Here is a 26,541-nt window from a genome sequence, read left to right on the forward strand (position 1 = left end):
CTTGAAATCGGGTGGATTGCTCTCCTAAAAATGTTTGACGTCCTTCGAATTTGAAAATGTGGACCTGAAACGGACCGTCGCAAAATTGCCCAAGGAATATAATGATTATTTTCGGACATCTGAGTTGGATTGGGATATTTCTGGCTTATTTGCCATTCGCTGTGTTGCGGACAGGGAATTTGAGTGATCTGTCAGATTAATGGAAATACGTTCTATTTCGATTGAAGTTTCTACTTTTATATCATCAGGAGTTACTTTCATGTTGTTTTAATGACCATGAGGTGATATACGAAGACCACGCCAGAAATGTAACAATTCGTGGAATGTTTATTTAGAACTGTCAATTAGTGTTGCCGTAATACAAGAAGTCTTTATACGTCTGCAACCGTCTGGAAACTTGTCCTGATTGTGCTTTCTCACGTCACGCAATAACTGAGGTCATTCAGAAAGTGCTGGCAGATGTGGTCCTTTGGTCGACGGTGAAGTTGTCCCGAGTCCAGCGGTTTCCAAACTTTTCATTACAGAGGCCATCATGCAAGTTGTTCGTTTTCGCCAGATAAAGAAACAGGTGGTTTATAGATGAATGAATGAAATTTGATTGAGTGCATATTCATATATTTATATATTGAATGTATATTTATTTATATATTTATATAGTGAATGGATATTTGTTTATATATTTATATATTGAATGCACATTTGTTTATATATTTATATATATTGAATGCACATTTGTTTATATATTTATATATATTGAATGCATATTTATTTATATATTGAATGCATATTTTTATATTTATAAATGTTTCATTCTCAATATTCAGACCCAGGGAAAACTGTGGCGTTTTCATTGGAATTGTGGGGTCAAGATAAAGTCGTGCCCTGGTGATGTGGGTTACTGACATTTGCTTCGTGATCGCTCTTAGTATAGTTTCTCCTCTATTGAACTTTCGATTCTATAAGGATATATTTTGTGGTTATCGAATGATACCATCGGCGATGTGCATATTGAAAACCTTGATTTCTAAAGTTGTTCCTTTTAATAGGTGTAAATCGTCGTGGACGTATCATTTGTGAACTTTTCTCCCAGAATGGAAACGAAACACTCGCTTTTGCTGAAGGAATCAGTAACTTCGGAGGTTATGGTAAATGTATGAGGCGAGATCTAAGGTCATGACGTAATTCCACCTTTCTTTGGTTACTCGGAAAAATAAAAAAGAAAAAAGAAATGTTGACTTGCTGCGGGTAGCTGAGAATAACAGTGTTAAACTTGTCGGGAATAGTTCCTCTATAAGAGAGAGAGAGAGAGAGAGAGAGAGAGAGAGAGAGAGAGAGAGAGAGAGAGAGAGAGAAGAGCCAGGTCACACCTCCCACGGTTTTCCAAACTTTTTTGTAGGTAAAGTTTGGCCGACTCCTACAGTGTTCCTTTTATAATACAATTACTAAAAGTTGCTTATACAAAGTCCATCCCTCCCGGTAGGCGACAGACGACCGTTTCACTTTTGTGAAAGTTTCCCCATTTTTCTGGAATTGGGCAGTGGTACACGGGAGGTAATTGATGAGGTTATGCTATGTTTAGGGGCTAGCATGTGAAGCAGTAATGTTTATTCACAAATGTGCAAATGTTAAGGCACGAATTCCGTTTAATATCCAGTCGCTTTACACCCGAGTAACTTACATCCGAGGGAAATTCTAATTGGACCGGGACTTTGTGCATACAAAAACCACATCATGACAAGTATAAAATGCGCCGAAGTTTCTTGGGCGCAGTTGAGTTTTCTGTACATCGTATAATCAAGACCACCGAATATGTCTGTATCTTTCGGTGGTCTCGGTATAATGCTGTCTGAGCCGCGGCCCATGAAACTGTATCCACGGGCCGTTGGTGGCCTATCCTATATCGTTGCCAGAAGCACGATTATGGCTAACTCTAACCTTATACAAAATAAAAACTACTCAGGCTAGAGGGCTGCAATTTGGTATGTATAATGATTGGAGGGTGGAAGATCAACATACCAATTTGCAGTCTTCTCGCCTCAGTAGTTTTTAAGATCTGAGGGGGGACAGCAATAGCGCGGACGGACAGACAAAGCCGGCACAATTTAGTTTTCTTTTCAGAAAACTAAAAACCATAAACCATGAGACGACGGAAGCAGATGAGCGGAAAATGTGAAAAGAGTGAAAAACGGGCTATGAGAATATCTGAGAAGTTGTCAGGTAAAGAATACTAGTAAGCTTCTGATGAGATGTTAAAACGAGATTTAGAAAGTTTGCTATTGAAAGATTAGAATAGAATAGTGTTAATGAAGCTATCTTCATGTTATGAGATTCCTAACTTCAAGCGAAGGGAGAATTTAGGAGTCGGAGAGATTGAAGAATATCATGGTTATTGGTTTCAGAAATAAAATGGGATAGTTTGACTAATAAATTGATAAGGTAGAATTTAGAAATCTTAGTAAACGGAGGAAGCCACGGTTGGTAGGTTTTATCAGTAATGTGATATTTTGATTAATACATTTATATGTTTGTACAGGAAAACAGTAGACGAAGAATGGAAATAGATGGCTCTAAAGGGAAATCAAGTAAAAGGTGTAATCGCGGTATAATGCTGTATGAGCCGTGGCCCATGAATCTTTAACCACGGGCCGGCGGTGGCCTGCCCTATGTTGTTGCCAGAAGCACGATTATTGCTAAATTTAACCTTAAATAAAATAAAAACTACTGAGGCTAGAGGGCTGCAATTTGGTATGTTTGATGATTGGAGGGTGGATCATCAACATACCAATTTGCAGCCCTCTAGCCTCAGTAGTTTTTAAGACATGAGGGCGGACAAAATAAAGTGCGGACGGACAGACAAAGCCGGCACAATAGTTTTCTTCCACAGAAAACTAAAAAGTGGTACAAGGGAGAGGCAATAATATTTCAAGAAAGACGAATAATATTGTGATTAATTATACAGATAATATGGAGATGACTATAGCGGAAACGATTGGACGGAAAATGGTATGCAGTGATTGGGATAAGAAAAATATGAGTACGAAGTCCTTTCTAGACTGTAATCCACTACTATGTAATGGTTTCTGAGAAAATCTATATTGTCTTTCTTTCTTTCTTTCTGACACGTGCTGCTGTTGCTGTTAAAAGCTGCCTCCAGCAGAATTTACAGCACACTCTTTACGACAGAGTCTTCATCAGGGATCTCCGAGCAATTTTCCCTGTGGCTCGAATATATTTCACAAACGATGGTGCTTCGTTAGCAAGGAAAATTGAAGCAACGAAGATTTAACACGGGGACTGTAGCTTCTCGTTAACGTCAAAAGATATGCGTCATTTCAGATCGGTGTCAGAATTATTTCATGGAGCAGTTTCGTTTTGATGGATCACAAAAATACTGAATAATTAAGTGATAAACAGGCCTTATAGATCAGCGCATATTAAACCGTCTTTCAGTTTTGATAGTTGACTCTCTCTCTCTCTCTCTCTCTCTCTCTCTCTCTCTCTCTCTCTCTCTCTCTCTCTCTCTCTCTCTCTCTCACCAGCCGGTAAAAGTCACTGGTGTTGCACATCAAAGTTTATTATTAATACGACTATGAGATTAGCAGGACAGGAATTGTAACGGTATTTTCAAAATAAGCAAAATAAGCAGTGTTGACATTCATTATTGCGAAATCTTATCTTTATTGTCAGAAGAAAAAAACTTGATGTGCTTTCTCCTCTGATTTTTTTTTTCCTGGAAGAACCTTTGACCTTTTAGGTGACCTCTACTTCGGCTGGTCTCCAGCGCGCTTTATAGCAAAGCTTTGTGCAGCTATAAAGCTTTTTTGTTGGACTAATCTGTATTGTGTGCTTGAAGGTGTTATATGAAGCGTGTTGAAGAATGTGTCGTTCATATCTGCCCAGCTATTTTGCTGTGTATAGAACGTCACCATGCATTTGTAAACATAGTGTTCCCAAAGTCTATTTCTGCTTTATACACATAGAAGAAATCGAAGTTATCGTCATTTGTTTTGAAGTGGTCAGGATATTTCCCGCTGGAGCGACTTGTCGTGTGCACTCACCATCGCGTCAGTGGAAACGTCCGTAATTCTTTGTTAGGTAGACCCCTTTTGAATGGGTTATTCAGAGAAGAATAATCAGTTCGCAATGATAGGCGGTGATTGTGCCAAACTCGACTGAAACATTGTCAGATTATCGTTCTTCATTATGGCGTTTGCATCCACGCAGTCCCAGTTGGCTAGAAAAGAGTAGTTGAACAGGGGTTAGAAAAATCGTGACACTCGAGGTGCGTCAGTAACCAAGGAGAAAATCTCACTAATAAGAGGTGCCATAAGAACAGATTCCACGGAAATAGAAGACTTAGAATTGTCTGCCTGTCGCAAAACTGATAGTGCCATTTTGTGGAGGGAGAAGTGAAGAAACTTTGTTGATAAAATTCAAGTGGCCTTAGGTAAAGATGCAGAGATATTACTCGATGAATTACGATGAGAGTATTTGTTGCATTTTGAAGAATTTACTTTCTTAGTAAAGGGAAGGAACTAATTTTCTCCCCCTAAAATGGATGGAAATGATCCACGTGGTGTTTTCTGCATTGAAATTTCTTGTTAAAGAGTCTCAGGATATAGGTGAGAAGTTCTTTCTCGAGGTGTGAAACATTTGAAATGGAGAGATGGTATGGGTATAGCATTCTTCCTTCACCATATTTCCTCATGCTCTGAACCAGAAGGAATAATAAATTGCAAAGAACCTAACAATTTTAGCCTTGATTATCGTGCATATTGAGAGAGAGATATTATTTAAAAATTCATGATGTGTATAACTTAATGTACATCATCTCAAAGATCTTACAAACATGTAGCAAAAACTTCCTTAATTATTTATATTGCTGAAATGGTTCCAGTTTTAATAACCCTCTGATATTCTGACGATGGGGAGACGGATCAGAATAAAGTCGTTTTTAATGGAATCTGTAAATCATATTTACTCGTCACAAAGAAATACAAGGGTGACAGCTCAAGATGTTTGCTGAATGCAAGGGAGGTAGTGTGCTGAGCATGTTGCCCTGCAGTATGTATGTAAGTATGTATATATATATGTATATATATATATATATATATATATATATATATATATATATATATATATATATATATTACAGAGTATCTTGTTTTATTGTTTTTATCTGTTTTTATCTTAAATTGTTTATTTAATATATATATATATATATATATATATATATATATATATATATATATATATATATATATATATATATATATATATATATATATATATATGTTACAGAGTATCTTGTTTTATTGTTTTTATTTGTTTATCTGAAATTGTTTATTTACTAATATAGATATATAAATATTTTTTAATGGAGGATAGCTTTATAGACCTGTAAACTCTCTCTCTCTCTCTCTCTCTCTCTCTCTCTCTCTCTCTCTCTCTCTCTCTGGTCTGGTGAAAAATATAAAGAATTTTTGTTTTTCCAGGCACTTTACTGCGCAATAGCTGTCATAAATATGAATAAACTATATATCATCGGGAGGGTATTTTATCGTATTTTCGACGGCGCAAAATAAACTTCTCAATTATTTTATTGTTTGTAATGTTTTATGATAGATACTTTTTGTTTTTGGTTAACTTCAGCTCGTTATTTTGACGTTTCATTTTTACTGTTTTTCTTTCTAAAAAAAATGCTGCAATAAAACACAGCTATTTAATTTCGGAATAGCGCTTAAAATTATTATCCTGCTGAGAACAGAAACTTTCAAGACAGATTAAATAAAATTTGTTATATTAGAAAGCTTTTTACCTTCGTAGGAAATATTATAAATGTTATGGCTTTTTTGTCAAGAATATTAGAGAACAATTGCCTACATAAACACAACGTTTCTTTCTTTCCTTTTAGTTTTCTGTAAAAGAAAACTTTGTCTGTCCGTCCGCCCTCAGATCTTCAAAATACCGAGGCTAGGGGGCTGCAAATTGGCGTGTTGATCACCTACCCTCCAATCATCAAGCATACCAAATTGCAGCCCTCTAGCCCCATTAGTTTTTATTTTGTTTGAGGTTAAAGTTAGCCATAATCATTCTTCTGGCAACGATATAGGATAAGCCACCACCTGGCCGTGGTTAAAGTTTCATGGCCCGCAGCTCGTGCAGCATTATACCGAGACCACCGAAAGATAGATCTATTTTCAATACGCTGTAGCAGCTGTACAGAAAACTCGATTGCGCCGAAGAAACTTCGGCGCATTTCTTACTTGTTATATACACACGTTACTTTGCAGTAGCGACACAATATCATGTGCATATCTGTTTTCCTAAAATTTATTTATTTGTGATGTTATAAAAGTCAGCAAGTGGGATTTTCTTCTTTTATATTGGCTGCGTAGACACAACACCCCCAACATTGCCTCATACAGCTTTGAAACTCTATTTTCAAACTTCTCAAATTGTTGTTTTGCTTCATTTTCAAACTTTTCAAATTTTGTTCCGCTTTATTTTCAAACTTCGCAAATTATTGTTTCGTGAGCAACGCTTGATCTAGACGTTGGACGGGTCAATATCGTTCTCGGCTAGCACTGTGCTGGGCCCACGTTCGATTCTCCAACCGGCCAATGAAGAATTAGAGGAATTTATATCTGATGATAGAAATTCGTTTCTCGGTATTATGTGGTTCGGATTCCACAATAAGCTGTAGGTCCCGTTGCTAGGTAACCAATTGGCTCTTAGCCACGTAAAATAAGTTTTCCCCTCTTCTTGATCCTTCTGTTCTTTGTCTGGCCTTCTCAGGCAAAATCCAACTATGCTCCTTCCTTAGTAAACTAATGAATGTTTTGGCCCCTCAGGAAAGTGGCCTCTAACATCTTTATTCTTATGTATTAAAACAAATACGATTCCTCTCACTCGTTCCTTCGGAACCTATCCTTCATGTAGACACTCCAAAGGAAATCTGGCCAACTGCTCTGTCACGCTGTCACCGCAACATTGCAGCATTGCGTCATCAGTCTTCTTAACATTGCAGCATTGCGTCATCAGTCTTCTTAACATTGCAGCATTGCGTCATCAGTCTTCTTAACATTGCAGCATTGCGTCATCAGTCTTCTTCTACAAACATTCTCAAACCTCAGGTGCTTCCTGCAGCCCTGCCTCTTTTCTGTTCCACATTCATTAAAACCCTTCTAAATACTCTAGTGACTGCAGTCTCTGTGGCTTTCTTTATCCTTTATTACATCCATTTTCTTCTGTGTTCCTCAAATTCACTTGTCCTGAATACATTTTCAGCCACCGTCTCATCCCTTGCTCCTCTGAGTCAGGTTATATCTATCGCCATTTTCCCTGCAACCACAAATAGGGATCAGATAGACCTCCAGTCTCTAATCTCCTCACATAGCAGCCATCAACACACTCTGTGTTCACCCTGGCAATTAAATGAGTCAGTAAGTAGGTACAGTATACCTCATACCCACTTGACAGCTCCTGGCATCTAGCACACTTTCATGGAAAGCTCTCCTGTACGACAGTATAATTAACAGTGAATATAGTATTTTTCAATATATAGATATACACATATTAACTTTTCATTTACACAATTATCTGTGCATAATACAGTTATTAACAGGACCTCATTGAAAGTGGGTGGTATCTAGCGGAGATATTTATTAAAAAAAATGACAAGCTTTCCAGGACTGTTCCTATTAGTAATATATATATATATATATATATATATATATATATATATATATATATATATATATATATATATATTTCCCAGTTTTCACTCACCTTCTGATGTGGATTTTATAATATTCTCAAGGTGAGTGAACGTCCTTTTTGTGTGTGAATTGTAAATGTAGAATGAACTATATATATACTTATATATATATATTTATATATATTTTATATATATATACGTCCTATATATATATTGATATATATGAATATCTTTATATGTAATATATATATATATATATATATATATATATATATATATATATATATATATATATATATATATATATATATGTTATGTGGGTCATTCGGCTGATAAGTTTAATTATTGATTATTAATTTACCAAAGACCCACGTAATCCTATCAATTAAGGCTAAAGGTTACCAAAAAGACAGATAATTAACTTAATTAGATTTGGTCGCCAGTTGAAACTAGGTTACTGAATATTTTGATTTATTCCAAGTGCATGAATTGAATAAACCACATTAATTAACCATCTAGTTCAACAGAAAAAAGTGAATGAAATAAAAAAAATCTTGCGGAGCTAATAACAGCTCCAACTTCGTTCCACTTCGGACGCACGATATTTCAACATACCTTTGTGGATGATGCAACAGCTGAGAAAACTCTTGTGACGCTCATACAAGCAATCCTGAGCTCCGGACTCGAGTATATTGTTGCTAATCCTTCTCCAAACAAGATTAAGACCAGGTTCCAAGGCATGCCCGATTCTGGAAGATAACTCTCGAGTTCCAGGACCTGTCACTTACTCGAATTCCAGGACCTCTCACTTATCATTAATTGACTGCAAGGGAGGTATCTTAGATCAAGGATAATACGCTAACACCATGAAGGATAATTTATGCAATCTCACTGGGCAACACTAATTGTACTTCATATAATTGACTTCATAAGTGGGATATGGTTTTACTAGGATTTCCTTAGTCAGTGACTGTTTACCTGAAAAATGACAAAAACTCGCCAGTATGAAGGTCATAGTAAAGTGAGCTTAAGGTATACCCCAACTAAAGGTGGCCCTAGTAAAAGCTACCCTGTTGAATAGGTCCCTAAACTAAACTTCAAATCCGTCGACAACGGTCGGTGTTTTGAAAACAACAGCCAGCTCTCTGACTTCCCTCCCTCAACTGCTTTACACAGAGAAAGCTTTGGTGTTTTCTTTTCTTGTTTTTGTTTATATTTCTACTAAATCACGGAAGAGAGGTCGAACAGTATAAATATTTGTAAGAATATATATATATATATATATATATATATATATATATATATATATATATATATATAATATATATACAGTATATTTATATATGTGTGTGTGTTTGTGTGTTGTGTTTTTGTCCTTGTTTGTAAGTCTTGTAACGTGCAGAGTGAAAAGAAGCGAGTAAGCAACTATATGAAGAAAGGTGTTCAGTGGAAAATAAAATTCGAGAAGTGCCCAAGTTCGACGGCTCATGAAGCCGCACTTCCCAGTTAGTATCCTCCTCATCAGTATGAGGTTTTTCCTGGAATTTATTCCTTCAGTAAAGTTGAAGAGTTGGGATGAATCGGATGAAATTTCCTGCCAAAATTCAGGTTCTGATTCATCTGTAAAAGGTCCGAAGCAAACCACGGAACAGAACATTCATTTTTTGACTTTTAAGGTCTCGCAGATTTGACTTGCCATAGGAGAGTGCATCGAGTATTAATGAATCTTTTTATCATCTGGCTGCAACCTCTTTCATTCCTTTCACTGTACCTCCATTCGCATTCTCTTTTTTCCATCTTACTATCCAACATCCCTTAACATTTGTTTCATAGTGCAACTGCTTTGAGGTTTTCCTCCTGTTACACCTGTCAAACCTTTTTACTCCCAATTTCCGTTATGGCGCCGAATGACCTCATAGGTCCCAGCGCTTGACCTTTGGCCTAAATTCTGTATTCCATTCCATTCCAAGATTTGACCTCGCAAAACATAAGATACTTTTTTGGTCGAGGCATTGGATACCATTGGCCTACCCCTCTTCTAATCAGCAATAGGAAACAAACTGTCAAGCAGCGTAAATTATTGGTCGTCTTCCGCAGCCACATAGGAGGATCGAAATGATTTTGAAAACGGTCGAGAATTGGGCATTCCTGTCCAAAACCCGTGAGTATGCCCACTGTGGGGCGTTGCTACAGGCTGACCATAATTTAGTGCACTGCCATAGTAACAGGATTCATGTCTGAAGTCTAGGGAGTTGTGCAGAAATTTCTGCATTTCTTAAATTTTACATTCTTTGATGAATTTTAGAGCAGCTGTTATTTTCGTGATTTCTATATTCAGTTCAGTTACAGACTCTTGCTACTCTTTTATTGCAACAGTCCCGATACTAAGTGTAATTATATTATAGACAAGCTTCATGACTTGATATTAAATATGTCTGTTTTGCGCAGTTGAAATCAACCAAAAGGCAATATATTCACTCAAGACTGAGAACTGTGGTAATTTATTCAGTTATATCTTGCTACGTAATAGTAAACTCTTATTTATTTAATATTAATTAAGAAGAGGACTTCCTCTTCTTTTTTTATTTTCTTAAGGTCATCTGATTGCTTCGAAAATAATAAAAGAGGGATATTTGAACTGACTTAAAGTAGAATGAGTAAAATCTTCTCTGCTTAGTTATGGTAAGGATTTTCAGTTCTTCATTTTTAAAAGAATTCTTCGAGAGTTCAGTGAATGTCAGGTTTGGGGGTATTGCCGAGACATAGTCAAATATATGCGGATTGAGAACCTTGCAACATCAAACATTCGGCTGGGTTCGAATTTTCAGGTAGCTAAGGAAGGCCAATTCTCTCATTTGCTGAGCCCTTTGCTCCTTCAGATATGCACAGTCAGAATCTAGATTGCATGGATGGGGAGAGAGAGAACGTATATATTACAATAAGTCCTTCTGTGTTGAATCAGAACTTCAAAGAATAGCACCAGTGGAGTTAAGGCTCTCTCTCTCTCTCTCTCTCTCTCTCTCTCTCTCTCTCTCTCTCTCTCTCTCTCTCTCTCTCTCTCTCTCTCTATTGGCAATTTAACGAAGTAAACTAGCAAACTCGCCATTGGATATGTATGCGGACCATTCATACTCGGTCGGCGTCAGCATGTTTGGGTAAGTTCGGAAGTATTACGAGCTACCACTGGCCAATACAAGGAAGAGCAAATTTACTGTTGATAATCGCGGTCATTGCACATACAGAAACGCTCTTAGGTGAATTACTGCCATAGGGTGAACAGACACTTTTTCCCTCCTCTAACGAAAACTTGGAAGAATGGGAGAGGTTGAAATTAGGGAGAGTAGGGATGCACCAGAAAAAAGATTTGGCATTCAGTCTTGCTGACTATTTTAGTATTTTTCAGTTTATTCCCTGGTTAATTTTTCTTCCAGAATTGAATTGAATTGAATATAGAATTTTGGCCAAAAGCCAAGAACTGGGACCTATGAGGTCATTCAGCACTGAAGAGGAAACTGACAGGAAAAAGGTTTGAAAGGTGTAACAGGAGGAAAACCTCAAAGCAGTTCCACTATGAATCAACTGTTAGGAGAGGCTGGAAAGTAAGATGGAAGAAAGAGAATATGAAAGTAGTTACAGTAAAAGGAATAATAGGGGTTGCAGCAAGGCGCCGAAGGCACGCCGCAAAGAACCTTAAGTCATACCTACAGTGCACCGCATGAGCTGCACTGACGGCACTACCCCCCCCCCCCCTTACGGGGAGTTTCCTTCTAGAAGTATGTTTAAGAAATGAACATTTTAATGGGTGTATTAGTTTCCCCTACTGAAATGTCGTGCTCTTGTCTCAATAAGAGCATCGTCCAGGAATCATCTTCCTTTAGGCAAGACGGCTCGAGGTAGTGTCGCCTTTTCCTAAGCTTAGCAGCGATTTTGCCAGAAAACCTGTTTATCCGTCCCCCCATTCTACTGTTGCCTTTTTTTCCTGCTCAGCGCTAACGGTCCATACAGGCAATATATTTTTAAAAGCACTGTCAGGATCTATATTCATTCCCTTTATTTTTACGTCAAGGAAGGTAATATCGAAAAGATTTGTATGTTGTTGCATCGGGAAAATACTATATTCTTTTTGGATACAGAACTCATAAAACCTACCATCCGTGAAAAACTTTTTTTTTTTTTTTTTTGTGCTCCGTGTAGCCAAACTTTTTTTTTGAAATGGCCGAACAATCCTCAATATTACATCTGTCGATTTTTCCTCCGTTGACGCATGCGCCTTCGGGTATGGAGATTTTGTGTGTCGTTTTGTGTGAGGTCTATTAATTCAAAATGGGATGCTGTTAACCTTTTCAGTTCTTTGTGGTTTTTTTTTTTCTGCGGCTTTAAAATGTGGGTTTTTATCTTTTCCCAGCGCTTTTAATAGATGAAGCCTGGCCTGTGTTTCATTGGTCTGTGGCGTTGTATATACTGATGGTGAGGTAGGATTGGATATGCTGTTTCCTTCAGGGGTAATAACAGCTTTCCTACTGCAGAAGTAATAATGGTTAAGAGGAAAGTTCATTTTCTACTTTTTGTGTCTCATTAACGAGAGACCTTCGAATCTTGGCGTATAGGTTGGAATGGGGTGGCGTATGTAGGCAAGATGGTTGGTGTAACAGACGTGGTACCGTTGTCGTAGGATCCATAGTGTGCTTTGTATTAATTTTATTTATTTTTATTACCTAGAAATCAGTTTTTTTATTTTCCTGTAAAAGGAAACTGTTGAGAAGGCTATTTGTCTGTCCGTCCGCACTTTTTCTGTCCGCCCTCAGATCTTAAAAACTACCGAGGCTAGAGGGCTGCAAATTGGTATTTGATCATCCACACACCAGGCATCAAGCATACCAGATTGCAGCCCTGTAGCCTCAGTAGTTTTATTTTATTCAAGGTTAAAGTTAGCCACGATCGTGCGTCTGGCACCACTATAGATGCCAACAACACAGGCCACCACCTGGCCGTGGCTGAAAGTTTCATGGGCCGCGGTAGAGAGTTTCATATAGCATTCTACGCTGTATTGAAAACGCGATTGCGCCGAAGAAACTTCGGCGCATTTTTTAGGTAGGGGTTCTGAAGGGTAGGGGAGACAGCAGGCCCGGTTTCCAGCTTACGTAGCGCGTGCCAGCAAGCTCGTAGATAATAAATAGCAAAGGTCCAAGAACACTACCTTGAGGGAAACCTGAAATGACATTACTAAAGCTACTGTACTGGCCATCAACGCCGATCCTGTGTGTTCTGCCTTTTACAAAATCTGTTAAGATATTTAGAAGAGATCTACCAATTCCCAATAAACTCGGCTTATCTACAAGCTAAGTGCTTCATGATTCACACGTTCAAAGGCTGCGCTAAAATCTGAACTGACCATGCGTGTCTCTGCTTCATTGTTTCACATGAATGATGATGTAAGAGTTGGAAGTTCTAAATTATTAGAATATTGTTGCCAACAACAGAATGACGTTGATAGTCCTCTGGTGGATTATCTTTCTTGTTGCACAGCCACAAAGTTATGTTTTATTGACTTTGTAGCTTTGATTGTCATCCTTTACTTGTTTTTCTTTGTTTGTTGGGCACCACTAACTGTGAATTCATTATTCCACTGGGTAATTGTGGCTTCGTAGAATAAAAGAAAAATGTTACTTTTTCTTCGGTTAAAAAAAGACTAATTTCGTGCAGATATTTGGGTAATTTGGGTAGCCTTAGACTGATGTCTTAATACAGCTCAAATCTCAGATAGATTGTCAGTCTGTTTCAGACTCCATATCTTTTGTTGACATTATTTGAATCAGCCATTTGAAGTTGTCTTTGTGCCCATGGAGGCTGGGTTAGAATCAGAGGTACGTCTTGACATCGTGAGTATCCTTTCCCTAACTAACGGTAAAGGTTTGTGAATGTTCCATTCAACCTGCAGTTGTCTGAAACTGTTGACATGACGAAATCTAATTCAGTCTTCATGTAGAATAAAATTTCTCCCAACAAAATGTTCAACTTGAATCCAGGCAAGTACAGCGCTTTATTATTATTATTATTATTATTATTATTATTATTATTATTATTATTATTATTATTATTATTATTATTAGATGAAACCTATTCACATGGAACAAGCACACAAAAGAGGCCATTGACTTGAAATCCAAGCTTCCAGAGAATGTTGGTTTCAACCTCCCACCGCAGACCCCACACTGCAGCAGTAACTGATCATGATACAGAGCCAGTGATTTTCATCGCCCGGGGGGGAGACGCAAACCCGCGATGTCAGAGTGGCATCCCACGACACTGACCGCTATACCAGCGGACCAACTTAAAAATTGAAAATTACGTTCTGACTTGAGTTCTCTATTTTTGTCAACTAAAATATTTCCTAGACTTAAAAATTTCATTTTGAGTACTTAATCGATAGAATGTTCACAATAGACTTAACAAGAAAATTAAACGGAAAATATAGATTTTTTTTCGTTTTGCAGTTCACTGAAAAACATGAAATGTAAAAACATGGAAAGCGACTTTTGCTCTCTGTAACGTTGAAACCCCTTCCAACTTTTTCAATTACTCTTAATCAGTTTTACCCCTAATTAAAGTGTGCTGCAAGTTCCCGAAGATACCTTATCTCCTCACCTCCTTTATGGTGCTTCTCCTCTCCCCCTCCCTTCAGGCAATAATGCTTCGCGGTAAACTTTCAGTAGATATTGCTAAGGAAAATTAAATGAGCGAGATTGAAAGCCCTTGGGTAAGGAAAATGATATTTAGTACACTGCGAAGCAGACATCATTTGGGTGGCTTGGAAAGGGTAGAGCCTCCTGGTTCATAAAGTGTCTCTAAGAATGAAGTTGCATGCCCCATGCCCTTTTCCTGACCCTATAGAGAGAGAGAGAGAGAGAGAGAGAGAGAGAGAGAGAGAGAGAGAGAGAGAGAGAGAGAGAGAGGTGTCAAGTCGCTTAAAGTGAAAAAAAAAAGGTGTTTCGTGGACTGCTCTTCATTTAGTAGCCTGCGTTTCTTTTTACAGATAGGGATTATTTTACAGATAGGGATTATAAATTACCTGGAAACGGAAAACCAGTATCTCACAATCCTGAACTTGATGATGTAAAGAGTCTTCAGAGCATTCAACTAGATTACCACCTCCGCAGAAGACCTAGAAGGTTGCTAAGTGTAATTGATCTGACGGGGTGGGCGAGGGTATCGGCTTACAGTCATTCCTACCGGCTCTGTAAAAAGATCTGCTGTGTAACAGTGGGCACAGTATTACCCAAACTTGTCGAGGGAACGTGCCCAGCAATTGTAATATATACATATAAATATGCCAAGTTCAGCACCATTCGGAAATGGTAACACTTGTCAAAATTATCAAGAGAGGCAAAGGGTTGGCAAATAGCCAAAGACAAGATTATTTTGGCATCGAGTGAAGTGAGAAGAAAAAATAGTAAACGGTTTCGGTCACGATGGAACTTCATGATTGAATATCTTGTACAGAAGCAACAGTTATTGAAAAGCTGTCATAAAGAACATACGAAGTAATAATAAGAGTTGAGAGGACTTACTCTGTAATAGAGTTTTTCCATGCTGGAAGGAGAGCTGGGTCGTTGATTAGATAGAAACCCCTCGGCTTCATTGCGCTTAGCAAGAATGATGTGAGGAGAACTATACGAAATATGATGAGGTGGTTATATCCACTCCCAAAATTGTGATCCCTGTTTGCAGCTAAAATCAAAATATTGGCAGAACCTGGGGACCCAATTTTTGTTCAGGAGTGCATGCATGAATCCAGGTAAAAAAGTCGTAGGTAAAAACAAGTCACATTAATCTTTCCTAGTTAGTGACCCCCAAGGGTTTGAACCCGGTATGTATCCACCTTTGCGGCGTGTTTAGTACAAGTTCGTTGGGGACGACCGTAAAAGCATAAACAAAAGACTGTAAATATCATAAAGATAATGACCCCCAAGAAATGTTAGTCCTAGATAACGACCCCCGAACTTTGTTCGGGGTCACTATCTAGAAAAGATCCAAAATATTTTCTGTTTTATTACTTTAGTTGCTTTGATTGCCACCATAAATTAATGTGACTTTCTTCCTAGCCAAAATTGTGACTTTTTTCCTGTAACTTTTATCCTGTAACTTTTTTCCTGTGACTTTTTTCCTGTAACTTTTTCCTGTGACTTTTTTCCTGACTTTTTTCCTGTAACTTTTTCCTGTGACTTTTTTCCTGTAACTTTTTTCCTGTGACTTTTTTCCTGTAACTTTTTTCCTGTGACTTTTTTCCTGTAACTTTTTTCCTGTAACTTTTTCCTGTGACTTTATTACCGGCCACCGCATGCATATCCACTACGTTATTGGAAGGAAAAGGAAAGGAAGGTAATTTGTCGTGTGTAAAATTATTCTCAAATTAATGAGGAGCGCAAGATGTGATGAAAAGGAAGAAGAGGGTGTGAGGGAGAACAGATTCTGTAGCGTGAGACTAATAGAAAAAGTACAGGTTCGATTCCTGCTCATGGTTGATGCAGTGCAGAATATGATTTTATTTGTGTATATAAAAAATATATAAACATTTATATATATATATATATATATATATATATATATATATATATATATATATATATATATATATATATATATATATATTGTATATTGTATATATCTCAAATATCATATCCTAAATCTTCCATTAATATCGAATTCGCTTTATCCTGGCAAATGAAAAACTTTCCTACCAAGACAGAGATTCGAGCCTGTCCGCCATGCAAGGTAACGTTGAATTCGACTCTGCTGCACGTAATCGTCTCGGTCAGGTTTTGTACTTGGAATCCAAATCAACTTGTGTGTACCATGATAGATAGCCTCCGTACCGGGGTAGTGCCATCAGTGCACCTCGCGGGGTGCACTGTAGGCATTACTAAAGGTTCCTTGCAGCGTCCCGTCGGCCCCTAGCTGCAACCCCTTTCATTCCTTTTACTGTACCTCCATTCATAATATCTTTCTTCCATCTTGCTATCCGCCCTCTCCTAACAATTTTTTCATAGTGCAACTGCGAGGATTTCCTCCCGTTACACCTTTCAAACCCTTTATTTTTAATTTTCCTTCCAGCGCTGAATGACCTCATAGGTCCGAGCGCTTGGCCGTGGCCTAAGCTCTATATTCTATTCCATTCCATGATAGTTAGCACTAGGTTTTGTAACAATTGGCTATGCATTATAGTTTATCAGTTTTACACGGGACATTTTTAGCTTACAAATGTGAATCCTCAAATAACCCATTGATAATTATGAAATTCACTTTATCCCAGGAATAATTTCCACCCAAGGAGGTCATGTAATATATCTCTAAATGGGTGAATGGTAATGGAGATTCGTTTAACTTCCAACACCAAAAATTCACTGCGGATCCTGTTCAGGGTATGACATATATAATTTATTTGGATGTGAATTGATATATATATATATATATATATATATATATATATATATATATATATATATATATATATATATATATACTATATATATGTATATATATATAGGTATATATATATATATATATATATATATATATATATATATATATATATATATATATATATATATATATATATATATATATATATGTACAGCTAGAGACGGTCAGGATGGTTGAGAGGGAGTGATGAAAGTCAAAATGATATATAATTGAGGAGAAAATTAACATATCTTCCATCATCATCGTTACGCTGATAACCATGTAATGGAACTGCGATCAAACGAATATGATTAAAGAAGAATAAGGAAATAAACGTAACAATTAATCCAGTAGGATCAGAGGTTCGCGGATTCGCTCGTCAGTCGAACATTCAACCGCGATCCCGGTAGTTAATCCAAGTCCCTTCAACGTGAGAACTTGGAGCTCAGCGCCTTCGGGGAAGAGGCATTGCTGTTTGGAAGGAAGATTTAACAAGACGTCAACGTTCGCCAGGTTTATTCGAGTTTATAAAATATTGATCTCTAAGGTCCCAGCGCTTGGCCTTTGGCCTAAATTCTGTGTTCCACTCCTCCAAGATGTCGATAGCAAGTGGTAGCGTTAACGCAGTAGCATCGCTACTCTTAATCAGTTTCATGAAAAGTCCGAAATAGATTGGACGTCGGAAACTGGGATGGCGAACCTTGTGGTTCGAAGGCTAATAATTTTTCTTATGGTCCGAAATGAGACTCTAGACGATGAAATGGCAAAGGGAGGTTTTGACTATATGAATATTATAGTATTTTATTTACATAATATATTTATATTCATATATATATATATATATATATATATATATATATATATATATATAATATATATGTAAAAATAAATAAAAATAAATAAATAAAAATAATTGAAAATAAATAAATAAAAATATATAAAAGTAAATAAAGAAATTAAAATAAATAAATAAATAAAAATAAATAAATAAATAAAGATAAATAAATAAATAAAAATAAATAAATAAGTAAATAAAACGAATGAAAATAAAAATAAACAAATGAAAATAAATATATAAAAAATAAATATATATATATATATATATATATATATATATATATATATATATATATATATATAGAGAGAGAGAGAGAGAGAGAGAGAGAGAGAGAGAGAGAGAGAGGAAAGGTAAGTTTCAATGAGAGAGGAAGGTTGTCTATGGCTCTGACATAATCTAGAGAGAGTGAGTTTAATCAGAAGGAAGTGAAGCCAGCAGGAATATGAGTAAAAGTTAGGCTCGGATTAAAAGACACTGAAGAGATAGCAGTGCTTGTTTCTTATGCTTGATTCAACGCTGGGGATACTGAGTGGGCAGGGAGTGGGTTTGTAGGTGTGGGAGGGTAGGGAGGGGCAGTCAATTAGAGCGCCTATGAGGGAGAAAAGAAGATTATTTGAAGGGGAATTTCAGTGTGATCAGTAGGGTAGTTTGGGAGGAACTGAATAATAAAAAAAAAATATATATCAAAAAAGATTTTTAAAACACGCTTTTATTAAAATGCACTAAACAGTACGAGATAATCTGTTGAGACACGCCAGGATTTTCTTACAGTTAATCTTGTCTATAAAATAAAAGCGTGGGCGCCAGACATGGAAGGAACTGCTACAAAAAATAAGAAAATATTTTTTTTCTTGTAGCATTTCCTTCCATGTTTGGTGCCCACACCTTTTTTTTTTTAAGACATGATTAATTGTAAGAAAATCTTGGTGTGTCTCAAAAGATTATTTTGTACTTTTTAGTGCATTTTAAGAAAAGCGTGTTGAAACATTTTTTTTTATTTTATACTTTCTAGTTTTGATAGAAATTGTAACCGATTTATGATTGTAACTAAAAACATGGAACGTGATATCATTTCGAGCCAAAGAGGGTTTGAAAAATCCGTAGAGTTATTACCTTTTTCTACCGAGTCAAAGAAGGTATGAAAAATACGAAGATTTCCTTACAAATCCTGAGATACTGGGAGAGGTCACTGTAAGGTCACTAAAGGTCACTACTGACATGCTGATCATGTACGGTTGTATTGTCACTGGGATTGAGTAACCATGTAAAATTTCAAGTCCACCGGACGAAGGGAACAGATTGGAAATTGACTTACAAGATTTGACCCAAACTGATGGACAAACGCAGAAGTCAGGTTAAATAAAAGCATGTAAGAATGCACGGTTTGTGTACAGATTTTTCGTCACTGCAAGACGATACTTTAGGGATGTAAAGTTGTTCCCTATGGATGTAAATGAAGGGAGAGAGTTAAAATAGCAAATGAATATCATTCGAAAGTGTTGCGAGCAGCGGGGGGGCGAGGTTTAGAGACGTATAATACGCTGGAACCCAGTGAATAAGATTTGTAGTAATATGTAATGAACAAATACTGATGTGGAAATGAAAATGTATAATAATGATAATGGTAATGACCATTGTAATTGGAAATATGCACCGCCTTTATTATTTCTGTAATATTTCTAGGTTTAAAAGACATTTGGTGGGGGGAATCACATAATGTAACATTTTCTACTCAGAAGACAAGTAGATATACGAGTAGAACTGGCTATGGAGAGTTCTCATTTTAAGCTGAAGTCCCTATATTTTTTTTGTTTTATATTTACTGTATTTATTGTTATTTGCTTAATTTTGCACTTTCTGTAAAAGTGGTTAAAATGGTGTATTTTTCATGTGGTCTTAGTGGTTATAAATGGTTTAAGACCAAATCCTTTTCAATTTAAATCAGTCGGATCCTATTGAGCTTGATCATTGTATTTCCACTTCACATGCAGTGTTTTTTTTGGGGGGGCGGGGGGAGGGCACTGGTCGTTCAACAGTTATTTCAAATACCCTTCCAATTCATCTTGACTACATGTCCAGAGAATTGGCAAAGGAAAATAAAATGAAACTTAAGGCGTTTACTTCTTCTCTTTAAGAAAAATCGAGTTATCTGTTAATTATTAGTATTATTATTAGTCCCCGACCCACGAAGCTGGGGGAAACAATTGAAAGCCATTGCTGTACAAAAAAATACCATTCCACTTCACTGGCAAGAGGATGTTCGCGTTTACACCCCGCTGTTGGAATATTTAAGAATTCACTGCCTGATCTGTTAAACACAGGAACAGGCACGTTTTTACGTTCAGGTTTTGACTGAACCATCTGTTGATTTGTTAGGCTGTGATGAGTACTCTCACACTTGTGATCTGGTTGATGACAGATGCACAGAGCCCACGATTCCTCGGCGGAGCCAGAGTAGAGTGTAGAGAAAGAAATGGGATTTTATTCACATGAAAATTTTTGATCATGTTGTTGCTGAGGACTTTGCTTTTATGGATGTGCGATCCTGGCGTTAGAAAAAACACTCAGTAAACTGATTCATTGTAAACTTCAAATTAAATTATCACACGCAAAGCCTGCATGAAATTTGAAAGTTTTCGCGACTTCAGTCTTACAGTGCTGTCTCGGTACTTTTGATGAACTGATATTCGAGTCTTAAAAGCTGTTGGTTGTCAAGAAAACGGAGAATTTTTAAAAAATAATGATGACGGACAACAAGTGCAATTGAATGATCGCGACGTCATTCATATTACGCTATCAAGTAACCAACCAGGAAGTGACGCGTGATTGGTTAATTTGACCAGCGTGATACGATCGGTTATTCTGAATATTCTGCCGCATATAATTTTCCTTGAGGCGTGATTCTTACTGAAGGAGGAAGTATAAGGGGAAAAAAATAGCTGTTTACTATATTTTTAGTATGTTAATAACTTCTATATAGAAACAGCCAGTGTTTATTAATTCCCAATGAATAAATCTGAAATAAAGAAACATTTAGGGAAATTACTATATATATATATATATATATATATATATATATATATATATATATGTGTGTGTATGTGTATATATATATATATATATATATATATATATATATATATATATATATATATATATATATATATATATATATATATACTGTATGTGTGTGTGTATAAGTCTGGCTTTATTTACCCAAATAAAGCTATAGATTTCTCTCTCACTGATGTTTACATATATGATTCTACATATATGTTAAACATGTGTACTTTTGTTTGTAATGAAAAATGACGAATATTTTCATCACTTGTTATAATATGCATTTTTACCGTAAGGTTGCGTACTACCTAAACACAGCATATTAACTTTGCCGTTTTGATGTGTTTGTTACGATATGTTGCTTCGGAATAGTAATTTCCATTTCATTAATCCTTATTCAGTCTTACGCAGTCCTTTGTTTAGATTAAAATCTACCAGATTTGTCAATGATTACTATTAATTGATAGGTGATTTCATGAAACAGACTTTATTAAGTTTGCTTTGTTGTAGGAAGCAAACGATCCGGAACTTTGAAAGGTTCATTTCGCAGTTCGCTTAAACAGGATTTGATGATAGGATTAATGAAACAGATTATTCCTTCCATCAACTAGAGTAGATCTGGTAAATGGTGTCCTTCGATGGAAGAATTGCGCAAATGAAGCGGCGCGTTTGTTTAATTCTGATATGGACTCTGTGCGATCCGCGTCTAATTGTTAACTCTGGTTTAATTATTACTCTGCAGAAGATCAAGCTGATTAGGAAATAATGGGGCCATTGCCCCTTTGGACGGTAATGCCGTCGGTGCACCTCATGCGGTGCACTGTAGGCATTGCTCGAGGTTCTCTACAGCGTCCCTTCGGTCCCTAGCTGCAACCCTTTGCGTTCCTTTTACTGTACCTCCGTTCATACTCTCTTCCAGTTGCACATTTCAAACCTTTTTACTGTCCGTTTCTGCTTCCGCGCTGAATGACCTTAGAAGTTCCAGCGTTTGGCCTTTCGCCTAAATTCTGTATTCTATTGTATTCTTTGATATGGCCATTAAGCAATATATATATATATATATATATATATATATATATATATATATATATATATATATATATATATATATATATATATATATATATATATATATATATATATATATATATATATATATATATATATTTGTGTGTGTGTGTGTGTGTGTGTGTGTGTGTGTGTGTGTGTGTGTACCATATATTTGACGGCCTGTTGGGCTGGGGCAGCCTAACGTTAATATTTGTTCCTGACAGAAAACGAATAAGGAAAAGATGGGAACAGTGGAGGGAGGAGTCAACAGAACAATTAAGCTAATTAAATGTCCTTGAAGATTCGGGTTTCTTGGAAGACCGGTTGCAGTCATTGCATCGTTTAAACTGATTATATTCTGTTCGTGTTAGGCAGGTTTCAGTCACTGTCTGTATAGAGACATTGCAGACCGTCCAGTCATGGTTTTTGGAGAGACATCTGATAAAGACTATTTGTGATGCCAGAAAAGTGGCTATCGTACTCAAATTTCTATCAATCAGCAAATATGAGTCGCCTCATGCTGGACGTTTGCAGTAACTTGGGACTTGTCTCTCAGCCAGTTGTTGGAATTACTGCTCTTTTGCCCTTCAGGTGACAAAAATAATTGCTTTTGTTTTTGCTTCTGTTTTCCCGTTTCCTCCAAGCTATACAGGACTTATATAAAGTGCTTCTTATCCGCCTTAGCTTTATCCGAACCCCTAGGTAAAAAAAAAAAATGAAGTGCTGATCGTCAGTCTTAATTCCGTGTCATTTCATTTTCCAAATGAACTGTCTATTTATAGGTGCTCACATAGAAAGAGCTAGACACATTTCAGACGTACACCCTCGTCTGTACGTATATACTTACTGATTTTACTGAGTACTGCAGTATCCCTATCGTAGACAAATAATCTATTCAGTCCACGGTGTTGTATTTCTTGCCACAGTGTAAATGCCTCCACTAACGTCAGATCGCTTGTAACCACTTGTCGATTGTGCGATAGTAATCGTCGCTTCTCTGTTAAATGTGAAAGGGGGTGACATGTCCGCTTCGTTCTGCTAGCCTTTTGTGCTCGACTGTGTCATTTGAAGCTTGGGCTCCTACTGGGCAGTTTCAGTGTTTCATTTTATGGCGGTGGGATAATATGTAGGTTTTATGTTTCATTTATAAGGTTAACCCTACACCTTTCTCCTTCAAAAGAGAGGCTGTCGAAGGTTATGCAATACTCGATATTTATACATTGTTGGCTATATATATATATATATATATATATATATATATATATATATATATATATATATATATATATATATATATATACACACACACACATATATGCATAAATACATGCTACATGTATACACGTGCATATATGTTACATCAGGATCAGAGAAAATTTCTGCACTTCGAATATATAGTATAGAACGGATGAGATCAGGATATGAGGCATTTGAGACATCGCAGACATTAGACAGTGGGAAACAGAAGTATTACAAATGAAACTCAGGCTTTATTTTTTAAAAGAGTTTTTTCAGCTCTGCCAAAGGATTTCTGTTCATCCTCGTGTGTTTTTGCCTAGTAGTATAATTTCATATTTTTTGCAAATGAGGCTATCAGTCGAGAAACATGCCAAGCGCCATCCTGCGTCAGAGTATTTAATTTATTATATTTTAAAAATGGCACTTGGCATGTTTCTCGACTGAAAAGCTCAAATGTAATGTCATGTTCAGTGTTCTTAGTTAGAAAAATGTTGACTTTTGTGAAAATTGTTTCATTAAGGCTTCCTGGTATAGTTAGTTTTACAGTTTTTTTGTTGTTTGGTTTTGTAAACAAAATTACTATATATTCCACTAATGGATTTTCGTTGATTCGTGGACATTTTTTATATTGCTCTAATGATCAAATTTCTTTTGCAAATAAATTAAATTCATCAGTGATCTCCGTTCGGAAAATAGAAACTTTACGGAACGTCAAGTGTTGATTACCACTTTGTTTTGTTGCTCAGAGTTTAAACAGCTCATTCTACTCCGTTGTGTCTCAATAATGAGCTGTCAGCAGCAGTAATTAGGTATTCGTTTGAGCATGGAATACCATTCTTTTTTTTTTTTTTTTGCCCTTTAAAGACAGCACAGAAGAACATGAGTTTTTCCTGCGCATGGAAATATTTAGAGTGCGTCAACTGTCTGTATAAGAGCCATTTAAGGGACGCAGCATTTATGAACGAGCCACCAGTCTTTTCGGCATTGTAAGTTGTAAAAAATAGGCATGCTATTATATATACTGTATACCTTTTATTTGCTATTTTTACTCAACCTGTTTTCTCTTTTTCCACATATACAGCAACTTGGTGTTATTGTACGCTTGTTCCATATGATTTTTGCTGTTTTTTAATAATAATAATAATAATAATAATAATAATAATAATAATAATAATAATAATAATAATAATAATAATAATAGTAAACGAAATGGTTTCATTATTCTGTAGAAGGAGGTATGAAGAATATAGGGCAAATACTTGTACGAATATAACTTCTAGAAAGAGAAATACGTAGAAGAATAGTAAAAATATACTATAAATACAATACCACGGAGGCAGCTGGTACATGGAACGAAACAATGGCATCATCAACAACAACAGATAGTCATCTTACAGTACATAACCATTTATGTTCAAAGATGATGGAGGATTTTAATTAAGAAAATGTGAAGAATATCCAAGTAGATCTTGTGGGGGGGGCGGTGGGCCACGGAATTTTATCCAAGTATATCTGGGGAGGGGGGACACGGAATTTTGAAACTGTGAATTTTATGCATTCCTCTGGTCAGTTTTCCCAGATGGTGAGGAGCTTGAGTCTCCTCAGTTTTCCTCAGACATTCACTGGAAAATTTGGTTCCTTCAGCAGGACAGTATACTCTTGAGTGACAGGTATCTTGGGACTAAGTTATTAGGTGTCTGTTAAGAACAAATTTGACACCAACTTTCTAGCATTTTGTGCATAGGCGCTACTCTTACTGTAGTGGCTCTGTACTTGGTATAACAGAGAAGTCATTGTGCATTCGGTCGTTTTCAGGGCAACTTCACAGTAGCGTTCATCTTGAAATACCATCGTTCACATTTAGGATATTAAGTGACTCATTTCCCCTAGTTTGTTAGGTTACTAAATTAATATTCAGTTAAAAATAAAGATCGAAAGATGAAATAACCAATAGGGTATTTATTTTTGATCGATTGAGTTTTCAGTAAATCTTACTTTTACAAACATTTGGAATCTTTAGTGAATTTGAAGAGTTCCCAGATCATAATTATTAAAATGCAGTATAAGATTATCTGGGTGGCTGACTGAAAATTATGTGAAAATGATTGTTATTAACTTCTGTTATTTCGTCAATGCCCAACTCTTTGCATTACGTTGCTAGTCATCTCTTGGACTCCAGTGCATATGACGGAGAATAATGATGAATCTGACCAAATTAGTAAATAATAAGGCTACGCTCTCTCTCTCTCTCTCTCTCTCTCTCTCTCTCTCTCTCTCTCTCTCTCTCTCTCTCTGGTATGTATATGTATACAGGTAATATATATATATATATATATATATATATATATATATATATATATATATATATATATATATATATATATATTCCATAGGTACGTCAGATTTGACCACTTCTTTGCTTTTTAATTCTAGAGTGCCTCCGCTATGTTATCATGAGACACCACTGGTTTAAATAAGGAATTTTTAGGAATTTTTCTGCTTTTAAATGTTCCTTTTGAACTATGTAGATTTATGTATCATTTTTTTGTCTCTTTGGTGTTCAGGGAGTAACATCTTTAGTGGTTTGAGTTTTTGATGAGACATAAGACACCTTTAAAGAAAGACAAGTTTTTCGAACGTAGCTAAACATATCTTGCAATACAGTGCGTTTGTAAGTTTCCGTAGGTTTATATTCTATAGGTCTTCGGTTGCAGTTGGTCTCTCTAATTGTAATGACTTTCAGTCACGCATATTACCTTGGTCTTCCAGTAAATATTAAAAGAAGCTAAGATCGACCCTTCTGACCTGGAGGTTAGGTCTCCTGCCCAGCAGACCGATGGTGACTACTCACATACCATAAGGGTTAATGCCACTGACCATCAGATCAGGATACCAGATCGACAGGAGGAGATTAACAACTCTCAAGAGAATGGAAACCAGGACAGCCATCATATAAATGACAGCACAGGGAGAAGAAGTTCCAGAAGATTGCTGGGCCTTGAACCAGCCTGACTACCTTCACATCTCTTGGAAAAGGGTCACAGTTAGGACCTGAAAGTACTCGAGTTTAAAAGTAACGTGTAAATATTTACATGTAAACAAGTTATACACAGGAATCTTGTGGGTTTCTCTTTCCAATATATCCATAGTTGCACCGCGTGGAGCCAGGACTAGG

Source organism: Macrobrachium rosenbergii, chromosome 32 (genome assembly GCF_040412425.1).
Source record: "Macrobrachium rosenbergii isolate ZJJX-2024 chromosome 32, ASM4041242v1, whole genome shotgun sequence".
In the NCBI taxonomy this organism is placed as follows: domain Eukaryota; kingdom Metazoa; phylum Arthropoda; class Malacostraca; order Decapoda; family Palaemonidae; genus Macrobrachium; species Macrobrachium rosenbergii.